The 13,708-nt window shown below is 40.7% G+C and overlaps 1 protein-coding gene across 7 annotated transcripts in view; it reads right to left on the bottom strand.

Moving 5' to 3' along the window:
- ERG (ETS transcription factor ERG) overlaps positions 1–13,708 on the bottom strand; it is a 280,009-nt gene that overhangs the window by 193,174 nt on the left and 73,127 nt on the right. For all 7 annotated transcript variants that reach the window (XM_067739501.1, XM_067739500.1, XM_067739494.1 and 4 more), the window contains exon 2: positions 6,233–6,335. The gene's annotated coding sequence lies outside the window, so the exon portion shown is untranslated. The remainder of the gene's footprint in view (positions 1–6,232; positions 6,336–13,708) is intronic.

A 13,708-nucleotide genomic window follows, 5' to 3' on the forward strand; every position in this document is an offset into this window, starting at 1 on the left:
TTTCTCTCTGTCTCTGTCTCTGTCTCTGTCTCTGTCTCTCTCTCTCTCCTTCTCTCTTTCTTTCTTTCTCCTTTTTCTTTTGACCCGTGTGGCTGACGGGGTCTTGGGGTTGTGGCTTAGTGTCAGGCCTGAGCCTCTGAGCTGGGAGAGCCAAGTTCAGGACATTGGTCCACCTGAGACCTCCCGGCTCCGCGTAATAGCAAACGGCAAAAGCTCTCCCAGAGATCTCCATCTCAACACTAAGACCCAGATCCACTCAACGACCAGCAAGCTACAGTGCTGGACACCCTGTGCCAAACAACTAGTAAGACAGGAACACAACCCCACCCAATTGCAGAGGGGCTGCCTAAAATCATAATAAGGTCACAGACACCCCCAAAACATACCACCGGACGTGGTCCTGCCCACCAGAAAGACAAGATCCAGCTTCAGCCACCAGAACACAGGCACCAGTCCCCTCCACCAGGAAGCCTACACAACCCACTGAACCAACCTTAGCCACTGGGGGCAGACACCGAAAACAACGGGAACTACGAACCTGCAGCCTGCGAAAAGGAGACCCCAAACACAGTAAGTTAAGCAAAATGAGAAGACAGAAAAACACACAGCAGATGAGCAGCAAGGGAAAAACCCACCAGACATAACAAATGAAGAGGACATAGGCAGTCTATCTGAAAAAGAATTCAGAATAATGATAGTAAAGATGATCCAAAATCCTGGAAATAAAATGGAGAAAATACAAGAAACGCTTAACAAGGACCTAGAAGAACTAAAGAGCAACCAAACAATGATGAACAACACAATAAATGAAATTAAAAATTCTCTAGAAGGAATCAATAGCAGAACAACTGAGGCAGAAGAACAGATAAGTGACCTGGGAGATAAAATAGTGGAAATAACTATTGCAGAGCAGAACAAAGAAAAAAGAATGAAAAGAATTGACGACAGTCTCAGAGACCTCTGGGGCAAAATTAAACGCACCAACATTCGAATTATAGTGGTCGCAGAAGAAAAAGAGAAAAAGAAAGGGACTGAAAAAACATTTGAAGAGATTATAGTTGAAAACTTCCCTAATATGGGAAAGGAAATATTTAATCAAGTCCAGGAAGCACAGAGAGTCTCATACAGGATAAATCCAAGGAGAAGCGCACCAAGACACATATTAATCAAACTATCAAAAATTAAATACAAAGAACAAATATTAAAAGCAGCAAGGGAAAAACAACAAATAACACACAAGGGAATCCCCATAAGGTTAACAGCTGATCTCTCAGCAGAAACTCTGCAAGCCAGAAGGGAGTGGCAGGACATATTTAACATGATTAAAGGGAAGAAACTACAACCAAGATTACTCTACCCAGCAAGGATCTCATTCCGATTCGATGGAGAAATTAAAACCTTTACAGACAAGCAAAAGCTAAGAGAATTCAGCACCACCAAACCAGCTCTACAACAAATGCCAAAGGAACTTCTCTAAGTGGGAAACACAAGAGAAGAAAAGGACCTACAAAAACAAACCCAAAACAATTAAGAAAATGGTAATAGGAACATACATATCGATAATTACCTTAAATGTAAATGGATTAAATGCTCCAACCAAAAGACATAGACTGGGTGAATGGATACAGAAACAAGACCCGTATATATGCTGTCCATAAGAGACCCACTTCAGACCTGGGGACACATACAGACTGAAAATAAGGGGATGGAAAAAGATACTCCATGCAAATGGAAATCAAAAGAAAGCTGGTGTAGCAATTCTCATATCAGAAAAAAGGGACTTTAAAATAAAGACTATTACAAGAGACAAAGAAGGACACTACATAATAATCAAGGGATCAACCCAAGAAGAAGATATAACAATTGTAAATATTTATACACTGAACGTAGGAGCACCTCAATACATAAGGCAAATGCTAACAGCCATAAAAGGGAAAATCAACAGTAACACAATCATAGTAGGGGACTTTAACACCCCACTTTCACCCATGGACAGATCATCCAAAATGAAAATAAATAAGGAAACACAAGCTTTAAATGATACATTAAACAAGATGGACTTAATTGATATTTATAGGACATTCCATCCAAAAACAACAGAATACACTTTCTTCTCAAGTGCTCATGGAACATTCTCCAGGACAGATCATATCTTGGGTCACAACTCAAGCCTTGGTAAATTTAAGAAAATTGAAATCATATCAAGTATCTTTTCCGAACACAATTCTATGAGACTAGATATCAATTCCAGTAAAAAATCTGTAAAAAATACAAACACAGGGAGGCTAAACAATATACTACTTAATAACCAAGAGATCACTGAAGAAATCAAAGAAGAAATCAAAAAATACCTAGAAACAAATGACAATGAAAACACGACAACCCAAAACAGTTCTAATAGGGAAGTTTATAGCAATACAATCCAACCTCAAGGAACAAGAAACATCTCAAATAAACAACCTCACCTTGCGCCTAAAGCAATTATAGAGAGAAGAACAAAAAAACACCAAAGTTAGCAGAAGGAAAGAAATCATAAAGATCAGATCAGAAATAAATGAAAAAGAAATGAAGGAAACGATAGCAAAGATCAATAAAACTAAAAGATAAACAAAATTGATAAACCATTAGCCAGAATCATCAAGGAAAAAAGGGAGAAGTGTCAAATCAATAGAATTAGAAATGAAAAAGGAGGAGTAACAACTGACACTGCAAAAATACAAGGGATCATGAGAGATTACTACAAGCAACTCTATGACAATAAAATGGACAACCTAGAAGAAATGGACAAATTCTTAGAAAAGCACAACCTTCTGAGACTGAACTTGGAAGAAATAAAAAATATAAACAGACCAATCCCAAGCACTGAAATTGGGACTGTGATTAAAAATCTTCCAACAAACAAAAGCCCAGGACCAGATGGTTTCACAGGTGAATTCTATCAAACATTTAGAGAAGAGCTAACACCTATCCTTCTCAAACTCTTCCAAAATAAAGCAGCGGGAGGAACACTCCCAAACTCATTCTACGAGGCCACCATCACCCTGACACCAAAACCAGACAAAGATGTCACAAAGAAAGAAAACTACAGGCCAGTATCACTGCTGAACATAGATGCAAAAATCCTCAACAAAAAACTAGCAAAAAGAATCCAACAGCACATTAAAAGGATCATACACCATGATCAAGTGGGGTTTATCCCAGGAATGCAAGGATTCTTCAATATACGCAAACCAAGCAATGTGATGCACCATATTAACAAAATGAAGGATAAAAACCATATGATCATCTCAATACATGGAGAAAAAGCCTTCAACAAAATTCAACACCCATTTATGATAAAAACCCTGCAGAAAGTAGGCATTGAGGGAACTTTCTTCAACATAATAAAGGGCATATATGACAAACCCATAGCTAATATCATTTTCAATGGTGAAAAACTGAAACCATTTCCACTAAGATCAGAAACAAGACAAGGTTGCCCACTCTCACCACTATTATTCAACATAGTTTTGGAAGTTTTAGCCACGGCAATCATAGAAGAAAAAGAAATAAAAGGAATCCAAATCGGAAAAGAAGATGTAAAAATGTCACTGTTTGCAGGTGACATGATATTATACATAGAGAATCCTAAAGAAGCTACCAGGAAACTACTAGAGCTAATCAATGAATTTGGTAGAGTAGCAGGATACAAAATTAGGGCACAGAAATCTCTTGCAGTCCTATACACTAATGATGAAAAATCTGAAAGAGAAGTTAAGGAAACACTCCCATTTACCATTGCAACAAAAAGAATAAAATACCTATGAATAAACCTACCTAAGGAGACAAAAGACCTGTATGCAGAAAACTATAAGACACTGATGAAAGAAATTAAAGATGATACAAACAGATGGAGAGATATACCATGTTCTTGGATTGGAAGAATCAACATTGTGAAAATGACTATACTACCCATAGCAGTCTACAGATTCAATGTAATCCCTATCAAACTACCAATGGCTTTTTTCACAGATCTAGAACAAAAAATTTCTCAATTTGTATGGAAACACAAAAGAACCCAAAAAGCAAAAGCAACCTTGAGAAAGAAAAGCGGAGCTGGAGGAATCACACTCCCTGACTTCAGACTATACTATAAAGCTACTGTAATCAAAACAGTATGGTACTGGCACAAAAACAGAACTATAGATCAATGGAACAGGATAGAAAGCCCAGAGATAAACCCACGCACATATGGTCACCTTACCTCTGATAAAGGAGACAAGAATATACAATGGAGAAAAGACAGCCTCTTCTATAAGTGGTGCTGGGAAAACTGGACAGCTATATGTAAAAGAATGAAATTAGAATACTCCCTAACACTGTACACAAAAATAAACTCTAAATGGATTAAAGGCCTAAATGTAAGGCCAGACACTATAAAACTCTTATAGGAAAACATAGGCAGAACACTCTATGACATAAATCACAGCAACATCCTTTTTGACCCACCTCCTAGAGAAATGGAAATAGAAACAAAAATTAACAAATGGGACCTAATGAAACTTAAATGCTTTTGCACAGCAAAGGAAACTATAAGCAAGATGAAAAGACAACCCTCAGAATGGGAGAAAATATTTGCAAAGGAAGCAACTGACAAAGGATAAATCTCAAAAATATACAAGTAGCTCATGCAGCTCCAAATCAAAAAAACAAACAACCCAATCCAAAAATCAGCAGAAGACCTAAAGAGACATTTCTCCAAAGAAGATATACAGATTGCCAACAAAGACATGAAAGGATGGTCAACATCACTAATCAGTAGAGAAATGAAAATCAAAAGTACAATGAGGTATCACCTCATTGATACTAGTCAGAATGGCCATCATCAAAAAATCTACAAACAATAAATGCTGGAGAGGGTGTGAAGAAAAGGGAACCCTCTTGCACTGTTGGTGGAATGTAAATTGATACAGCCACTATGGAGAACAGTATGGAGGTTCCTTTAAAAACTAAAAATAGAACTACTATACGACCCAGCAATCTCACTACTGGGCATATACCCTGAGAAAACCATAATTCAAAAAGAGTCATGCACCACAATGTTCTTTGCACCTCTATTTACAATAGCCAGGACACGGAAGCAACCTAAGTGTCCAGTGACAGATGAATAGATAAAGAAGATGTGGCACATATATACAATGGAATATTACTCAGCCATAAAAAGAAACAAAATTGAGTTATTTGTAGTGAGGTGGATGGACCTAGAGTCTGTCATACAGAGTGAAGTAAGTCAGAAAGAGAAAAGCAAATACTGAATGCTAACACAAATATATGGAATCTAAAAAAAAAAAATGGTTATGAAGAACCTAGGGGCAGGACAGGAATAAAGACGCAGGCATAGAGAATGGCCTTGAGGACACAGGGATGGGTAAGGGGAAGCTGCGATGAAGTGAGAGAGTGGCATGGACATATATACACTACCAAATGTAAAATAGATGGCTAGTGGGAAGCAGCCGCATAGCACATGGAGATCAGCTCGGTGCTTTGTGACCACCTGGAAGGGTGGGATAGGAAGGGTGGGAGGGAAACACAAGAGGGAGGAGATATGGGGATATATGCATATGTATAGCTGATTCACTTTGTTATAAAGCAGAAACTAACACACCATTGTAAAGCAATTATACTCCAATAAAGATGTTAAAAAATAAAAAAAAATTTTAAATAAAATAAAATTCACCCACCTAAAAAAAAAATACAATAAAATGATGCATGAAGAACTTACTAAACTCTAAATATAGCTAACTATACATTCATTTAGCCATTGATGTATAGCCAAGGTTTCTTTCCTCAGTGTAGCTCCAATAAGTCATTGCTATTCTATGCTGCATAAATGAAACATCATACATGATCTGTAATATCCAGTTTTTGTTTATTTAAATAGTTGAGAGTCTTAAGACACCTGTGAAATAAGATTCCCCCCACTGATTTTTACAGGGGTTTTTTCTCTTAAAAAAAAAACTCTACAGTGCTGAAGGCAAGAATAGGTAGTACTGGGCGAGGGGCATCTTATTTGTGCAGGAGAATCAATGGAACCAATATAAGTCCTCTAAGTACACCAAAGGACCAAAGAAAAGGTCTTTGGAGGTCTGGGACCACAAATATCAAATACTGAAGATATAAAATATTTACATTCACATTTTTCTAAAAAGTCTTGACTAGGAAAGGTAGGGTTTTCTGGGTTTTGTTGTTTTACCTTTAATTGCCCTTGGCTCCCCCATCTTTTCTCTCTGTGAGTCATTTGTCTTCCTTTTGGTCAACACGGCTTTCTCCTGGGTCTTCAAAGATCTTAGAACAACCTGAAAGAGAATTTCAATATATTAAGCCCTGGTTTTTTCCCAAATATTAAAACCAAGGATCGACTATACATTTAGTGACAAATCCTGTTTCTGAAACATTACTTTAAAATATCCTAAAAGGGGAATGCACTTAAAATTCTTACTTTAAAAAAAAAAAAAGTGAGGAAGGGAGATGGGGCAACATTTCTCCCAGGGAAGTTCAGCATTACAAAGCAAAAATTAGGAATGAAATGAGGGCCAAGCCTGAATGGATATACTGAAGACCACGTATACTTTTGCAAAGAAAATATTTTGAAAGTGTTTTCCTTTCCTCACAGCCCACAGCTTTAGTAATAATGGTTTCCCCAGATCATTACTTTAGCACTTTTGTCTGCTCAAAACAAAGAGTAATGGGGTTTATTCAACATCCTGAGAACTGTAATTAAACAACTGTTTTAGTCCCAGGAAACAAACAGTCTTTTTAATTTGTAGATGCCACAAGGATCCATATTATTTTTAAGAGATTAGAGAACTACCATATTAAAAAAATAAAAATAAAAAATCTTCCTCAGAATATGCCTGTCGGTGCAGCTCTAAAATCCAATCTCTCTGTTTTTTTTTTTTGTTTTTTTGTTTTTCTGGAGATACAGGAATTTCTGTGCTTATGCAAGTCTCCAAATCAAATATCCAATCCCATAATATTTAGTACATTTAACAAAATCCTCACAACATGACTAATTGCAAACGGCAGCTTTTTCAGTCAAAAATATTTTCAAGTTAGAAAATCCTTAAGTATTGCATCAAAATCAATATTTGCAATGGACAATATTATTTATAAATGGTTCCACAGACCAACTGAGACTCCCACTCCACCCAAGAGGCCCCAGCCAACTCCACCTGAAGGATGCAGGCCTGGGCATCAAGATATTTAAACCAAATTGCCCAACTGGTGGGGCAAAGGGTTTGGTAGGATATGGAAAACCCAAATTCTTGGTGGAAAATTAGGATACAAACCATATATATAGTCTGATTCCAATATCATAAACAGAAAACAGATGGATGAAAAAACAAGAGAGGAAAAAGGGTACAAATGAACTTAGTTACAAAACAGAAGTAGAGTCACAGATGTAGAAAACAAACTTACGGTTTGTTTTCTACAGGGGATAAGGGGAGGGATAAACTGGGAGAATAAGGTTGACATACACACACTACTATATATAAAATAGATAACTAATAAGGACTTACTGTATAGCACAGGGAACTCTACTCAATGCTCTGTAATGGCCTATATAGGAAAAGAATCTAAAAAAAAAGAGTGGATATATGTATATGTATAACTGAGTCACTTTGCTGTACAGCAGAAACTAACAACATTGTAAATCAACTAGACTCCAATAAAAATTAAAAAAAAAAAAACAAGAGGGGAGATAGAAAGAGGAGGAAGGCTCTAAGAAAGTGCAGGAAGTCGCTACTGGAAGTGGTCTTTGGGTTTCCAATGTGATTTCTGGGGAGTCTTATTTTCTTCTTTATAACCATGGGCATTTTCCAAATTTTCAGAACCACGAATATTCATCTGGATAATCAGAGAAGAACTACATAATAATGATTGTATAATCCTAAACACGTTTGCAAAGTGTTTTCTTCACAGTGATGTGGGATAAGCGTCCAGCCTCAAGGAACCGTGGGGCCTCCCATGCTCAGAGACAGGCCGCTCAGCAGGAAAGGAGGGGATAGCAGTGAATTAGGTCATGCTTCGCATGGCCACACAGATCTTGAGTTAATTAAGGTGTTTCCAAATTTCTTTTTCTCTAAATCCAAAAGCCAATATTGACTATTATTTGGTTAAATGCTTTCCACGGACAAGTGGTTAAAATAGTATTTAGTTTCCAATTGCTGCAAAGGGAACATGGGTTTTAAAAGCCTGGGCTAAAATTTCCTATACTGTGTCATCCTATAGTACGTTTTCGTGCCCAAACCTCTTCTATGCCAAAAGAAACACTTGATTTATGATTGAATATCATTGGACCTGATTTAAAGACAAGAGCAAAGGCCAGAGAAGATTCTATTAAATATGTGCAATGGGTATTTTTAAATTAGCGTTATAATGTTATTAATATTTCATCTATCCAGAGGGCATTTATCTGACAACGTAAATTATCCGTAATGCAGCTGAGAAGCCCACAAAGGATCCAAAAAGATGTCACGAAGTCTAGGGAGAGAGAAGCTTTGCCAGAGAAAAGGCACGCTACCAGCCGCGTGAGGTAACAACCGGCCCAATCTAAGCAGAAAAGTCAGAAAATTATGCAAACCAGACTCAAGAAGTCAAAAAACACAGCCATTTGAGAACCTTGGTATGAGAGCAAACTGCTCAAGCCAGCTGAACAGCCCTCGGTCCTGCAGAAAGCACAGGATGAAGAACATGGTGCCCAGCCCTGCCAAGGTCAAGTGCTCTGAACCCCGTCACCCCTGGATCCAATGAGCCCCCTGATCTACGCAGTAGGAGAACACATGTGATCGTGATCGTTGGAAAATTCTCACTGGAAATGGTCAAAGTTAAACACACCTGAGCATCTCAAGGGCAAGTTTAATTTGCAAAGCAGTCGCGGTGCACAGAGAGACCGGGCTCAGGGCCAGATTGGTGCTGACCACCAGCGGCCAGCAGACCGCTCTCCACCTCAGTCTGCCCACCTGCAAGCCATGGGTTAGACAGGAATGGTGCGAGTCCAAGGAGACAGTGTTTGTGGCAGTGCCAAGAGAAGAGACAAGGCATCGTATGTCCAGGGACATGCAACGTCCTCGTTCCATAAACACGCAGACAAGAAGCCACTCCCTACGCACCGATTTTCCTGGCCACCTGTGTCAGCAACAGTGAATGTTTCATAAGCTGAGGTCAGCTACTGGGAAGATGGAAAACTAGATGTCCTAGAGAGCTGCTGCCTTCTCGACAGAAAACACCCCGGACCTTGAGTGAACAACAGCCGTCTTTTGTGGAAAGGCTTCATTCCCAGCAGTGACACCGGGGACAGTCATGGTGAACTGTGAGCCCGCTCATCTGTTTATAGCCCCCTCCCCACAGGTAGCAAAGGCAGCGGACACACTGGCTGCCCCCTTCTCCTGAGAGAGGAAACCCAACTTTGCTTGGGTATGTAGCCCAGCCCCCCGACATGCCCTGGCAAAGGCTGACCCTGCCCCAACTTCAGGGGCAAATCTGATCATTGGGCACCCATTCCTCTTGCCACTGATTGGTTTAGGGATGAGCATGTGATATCATTTTGGCCAATTCAATCCTGGGGGGCATAACAAGAGGACTTCTGGAGAAAGTCTCTTGGCTGACAAAGAAAGGTCATGTGATATTGTCCTGTCTTGGGGACAGTTGGAACTGTGACAGCCATCTCAGAACCATGAGAGGTGGGGACCTGAGGACAAAACCAATATGCTGCGATGTCAGGGGAAAAAATGAAGGCAGTCCCCTGAGATTCTGCTTTGGGTGGGGGACGGCAGGATTAATCAACCCTGAAGACACGAAGCATCCTATAGACTACAGTGTCTATGTTCAAAAGAGCCACCTTCCTCTCTTTTATTATCTGTGTCCAACTCAAACAGACATGCTGGATACACTTTTCTGTTCTAATTTTTTAAATAAAATGATCTGCTGGAAATTAGTCCAGCCCATGAATCTTCCTACTTATAACATTATATCTTAAGACTTGAGAAACAAATAACTATTATCAAGATAAGTGATCTATCTCAGTCTATATATGTATTGAGTGTCCAGGTACTAGAGGTGATACAGAATGGTGCCCTCAGTAAACAAAGGATTTGATGGGGGGATTACACTTCTGGTTAAATGACTGATTGGAGGCAGAATGTGGTGAGGGTCATAAGAGAAGTACAAAAGAGGTGGCAATTCCATCTAGCCTCACGGAATGGCAATGCCTCTTCATAGGAGTGAGTATACCATAGGCACTTAGTATTCAATAGATGGGAACAGGGAGGAGAGTATATAAGGTAGAGGAGAGAGATGAGCAAAGGTATGAAAGTGAAAAAGTACGCAGGAGAGGCACACTGTAGAGTGTCTTTTACTCTCAGAACACAGTTCAGAAATGTTGAATGACTTGTCTTTATAATTAAGAAGTTATGTTGATACTTGTTTCTTTCCACAATCTAAGTTCAACCTACCCTTCAAATCCATTCACTCACTCAACTGTTCCTCCATTCATTCATCCATCACCCATTATCCATCATCCATCCATCCATGATCCATGAATCTATCCATCCATCAATTCATCCATCATCCATCCATCCATCTACCCATTCATCATCCATCCATCCATCATCCACCCATCCATCCATCCATCAATCCATCTATCCATCCATCTATCCATCCATCATCTGTCCATCAATCTATCCATCCATCAATTCATCCATCATCCATCCATCCATCATCCATCCATCTATCAATCATCCACCCATCCATCCATCCATCCATCTATCCATCCATCATCCATCCATCCATCCAACAATCTATCCATCCATCATCCATCCATCCATCTATCCAACATCCACTAAGTCACTTTCCTCCAGGTGCCATCACTGAGTTAAGCACTAACTAGAGGTGGGCTCTGCCGTGAGTTGAGAGTCTAGTGGGAAAGACAAGGTTGTAAAGGAACAATCACAAATACCAACTCCCCCATTACCACGCTTGACCCTCAGCTGCAGAATAACTCCCACAACGGAGGTATGCAGGCAGAATCCAATTGAGCAGAGCACCTGAACTATTTGAGAGACTGAAGGAAGAAAACTGGACAACCAAGAACACAGGGAGGAGCAGTCAGAGAATTAGGAAAAATCTAGAAAGGACCCAAGTCCTGGAGGCCAAGGAAGGACATTCAGTAAGGTAGAAACAGTTCACAGCGTCGATCTCCAGAGAGCTGAATACGAATGAGAAATTCAATCAACCAACCACACAAGTTGACAAAAAGGTATTGGATTCGGCAAGTCAAAACCTCTGGGTGACCTCCAATAATGTTGCCAGTTTCCAAAGGTTTGCTAGTGGAAGGTTGGGAGGATATAGGAAGGTCAACTTAGGCTATTCATGAAAGGCACTAAGCAACAAAGAGAGAAAAGGGGAAAGCAGTTCAAGAAAAAAAGAAACACGTGTTCACTCACCCAACATTTGTTGCATGCCTACTGTGTGTCAGAAATGGCCAGCAGCTAGGAATGCAAGAGTGCACAAGACTCAGTCCTGCCCTCAAGAAGTTTACGATGCAATTAGAAGAAGGTTTATCTTATTTGTCTAGCTGGTTTCTTAAGGATGAGAAAAGCAGGTACGTTTATAGGTGGGATAAAGGGAAAGGTGTAGTAGCAGAGACAGATTCTAGAGACAGAGGATCAGGGACAGTCCAGCCTTGAAGAGACAGAGGAAAGGCCAGGCCATAATGTCAGCTCTGGCGGGTGGAAGGGACGCCAGTGTCTCAGAAGTGGTGTGTCACTAAATGTTTAGCAACCGGCTCTCCAGGGGAAATCCTCTGATTTGAAGCATTTGGCAATTCTTGTGGAGTAACTATCCCTATCCTGGGCAATTTCAAGAAACTAACAGAAGTCCCTGAGTACAGAGTTGAATAGAGATATGGGCCATCTTTCTAGTAAGTCCGAGGTGCCAGCCCTGGCACACCTGTGCTCCAGAAGCCAAGCAGAGAAAAAAGGCCCCGAAATTGCTGTTAAGTTAAGAGGTGATGGTGAGGAAATCTGTGAAGACCAACCAAAGCAGCTGCTCTGCCAGTAGCTGAGTCCCTGAGACATGTCACTTGCAGGTAGGGCAGAAACGAGAGAGATGGCGTTCCAGAGCTAGAAAACACGGCAGTGCTCTGAAATCGCATCCACATCAGCTCTTCTGCCTCTTGAACCTGCTTAGAACCCAAAACGTCGTATGCTGTTCGTCGTTACCACCCCTCAACTTGACATCGTTCGTGCGCACACGTGGGTACCTTTCCACTTGTAAATCACTGTGCTGACTTATCCACTCTCAGAACTCAGCGAGGCAATTCCTGGCAGCTTTTCAAATTCCCCAGAGGGGGTCCACTGACTCTCCGTCTTAGAGAAACGTGGTAAAAAATATACCAGAGCAGTTCTGCCGGAAGAAAATGGCAAGAGTCTTCAGGAATCAAGTCTGTGCCATGCATGGCCACGCCGGGAGGCTGCCTGTCAGTTTTGTTTTGTTTTGTTTTTTTCTGTGGTTGTTTGGTTTCATTTCATTTTGTTCCTTAGGGTCAGCCTTTCTGCCATTCACAGCCTTAAGTCAACCTCCATCCTTCATGCTTCTTCCCTTATTCTTTTTCCAAGGAGAGAGCAAAACGAACCTGGACATTAACGCGCCTTACGAGCCTGTGATGTCCTTGGAGGAAGGGACACTGGGTCTTTCTCTCCTTCTTGGCCTCGTCATGTGCATGTGAAAGCATTCAAGCTGATCGGGCTGATGGCAGAGGCAGGGGGGTGGCCGCCGCCTTCCACCAGGGCAAGACACACAGCCACCAAACGGCTCCACGGCCCCTCGGTCTGGGGTCCATGGTCTGCCTCGAGGTCCCCAGTAAAAAAGAGACATTTGAAAGAAAACAGGCTGCGTTTGAAAGGCGGGTGACATCCAGAAAAGCGAAAACAACTATAAATACTACTTCTCTCCCGTTTTACACTGAGCCTTCTGTTAAAGGAAACACATTTACCAGAGTTGTGTTTTTTCCCTAAGCTCAACTGGAAAAACATAAATATTTAGTCATTTCATAACGGCAGACAACTGACAAGCAGGCCACAGATTAAAGGGACATGATGTATTTCTAAGAAAGTTCATCAAACAAAATATATCTTTGAGAACAGAATCCCAAAGTCTGTTTTAGAAGCGAATTTGGCCTTCAAAACGAATTTTGTCTTGATGTCATCACAAGGTCACATCTTACAGACAGCAACTGCTTCAACAGCCATCTGTGCAAACAACGAGGTCTGTTTCATATTTTTATTTTTATATTTTGTTTTTTTGGGTTTTTTTGTTTGTTTTTGTGGTACGCGGGCCTCTCACTGTTGTGGGCTCTCCCGTTCCGGAGCACAGGCTCCGGACGCGCAGGCTCAGCGGCCATGGCTCACGGGCCCACCCGCTCCGTGGCATGTGGGATCTTCCCGGACCAGGGCACGAACCCGTGTCCTCTGCATCGGCAGGCGGACTCTCAACCACTGCGCCACCAGGGAAGCCCTGTTTCATATTTTTAAATTAACAACACTGGGCAGAAAAAAGTAAAACATTGTTAATGCCTAACTGCTTTAGAGGATGCATATAAAATAACTAATTGCTAGTTAAATTAATCAATATTGTATTACCATCTCAATATTATAAATGCAAAATTCCT

This window comes from Pseudorca crassidens, chromosome 5 (assembly GCF_039906515.1).
Source record: "Pseudorca crassidens isolate mPseCra1 chromosome 5, mPseCra1.hap1, whole genome shotgun sequence".
NCBI classification, from domain to species: Eukaryota; Metazoa; Chordata; class Mammalia; order Artiodactyla; family Delphinidae; genus Pseudorca; species Pseudorca crassidens.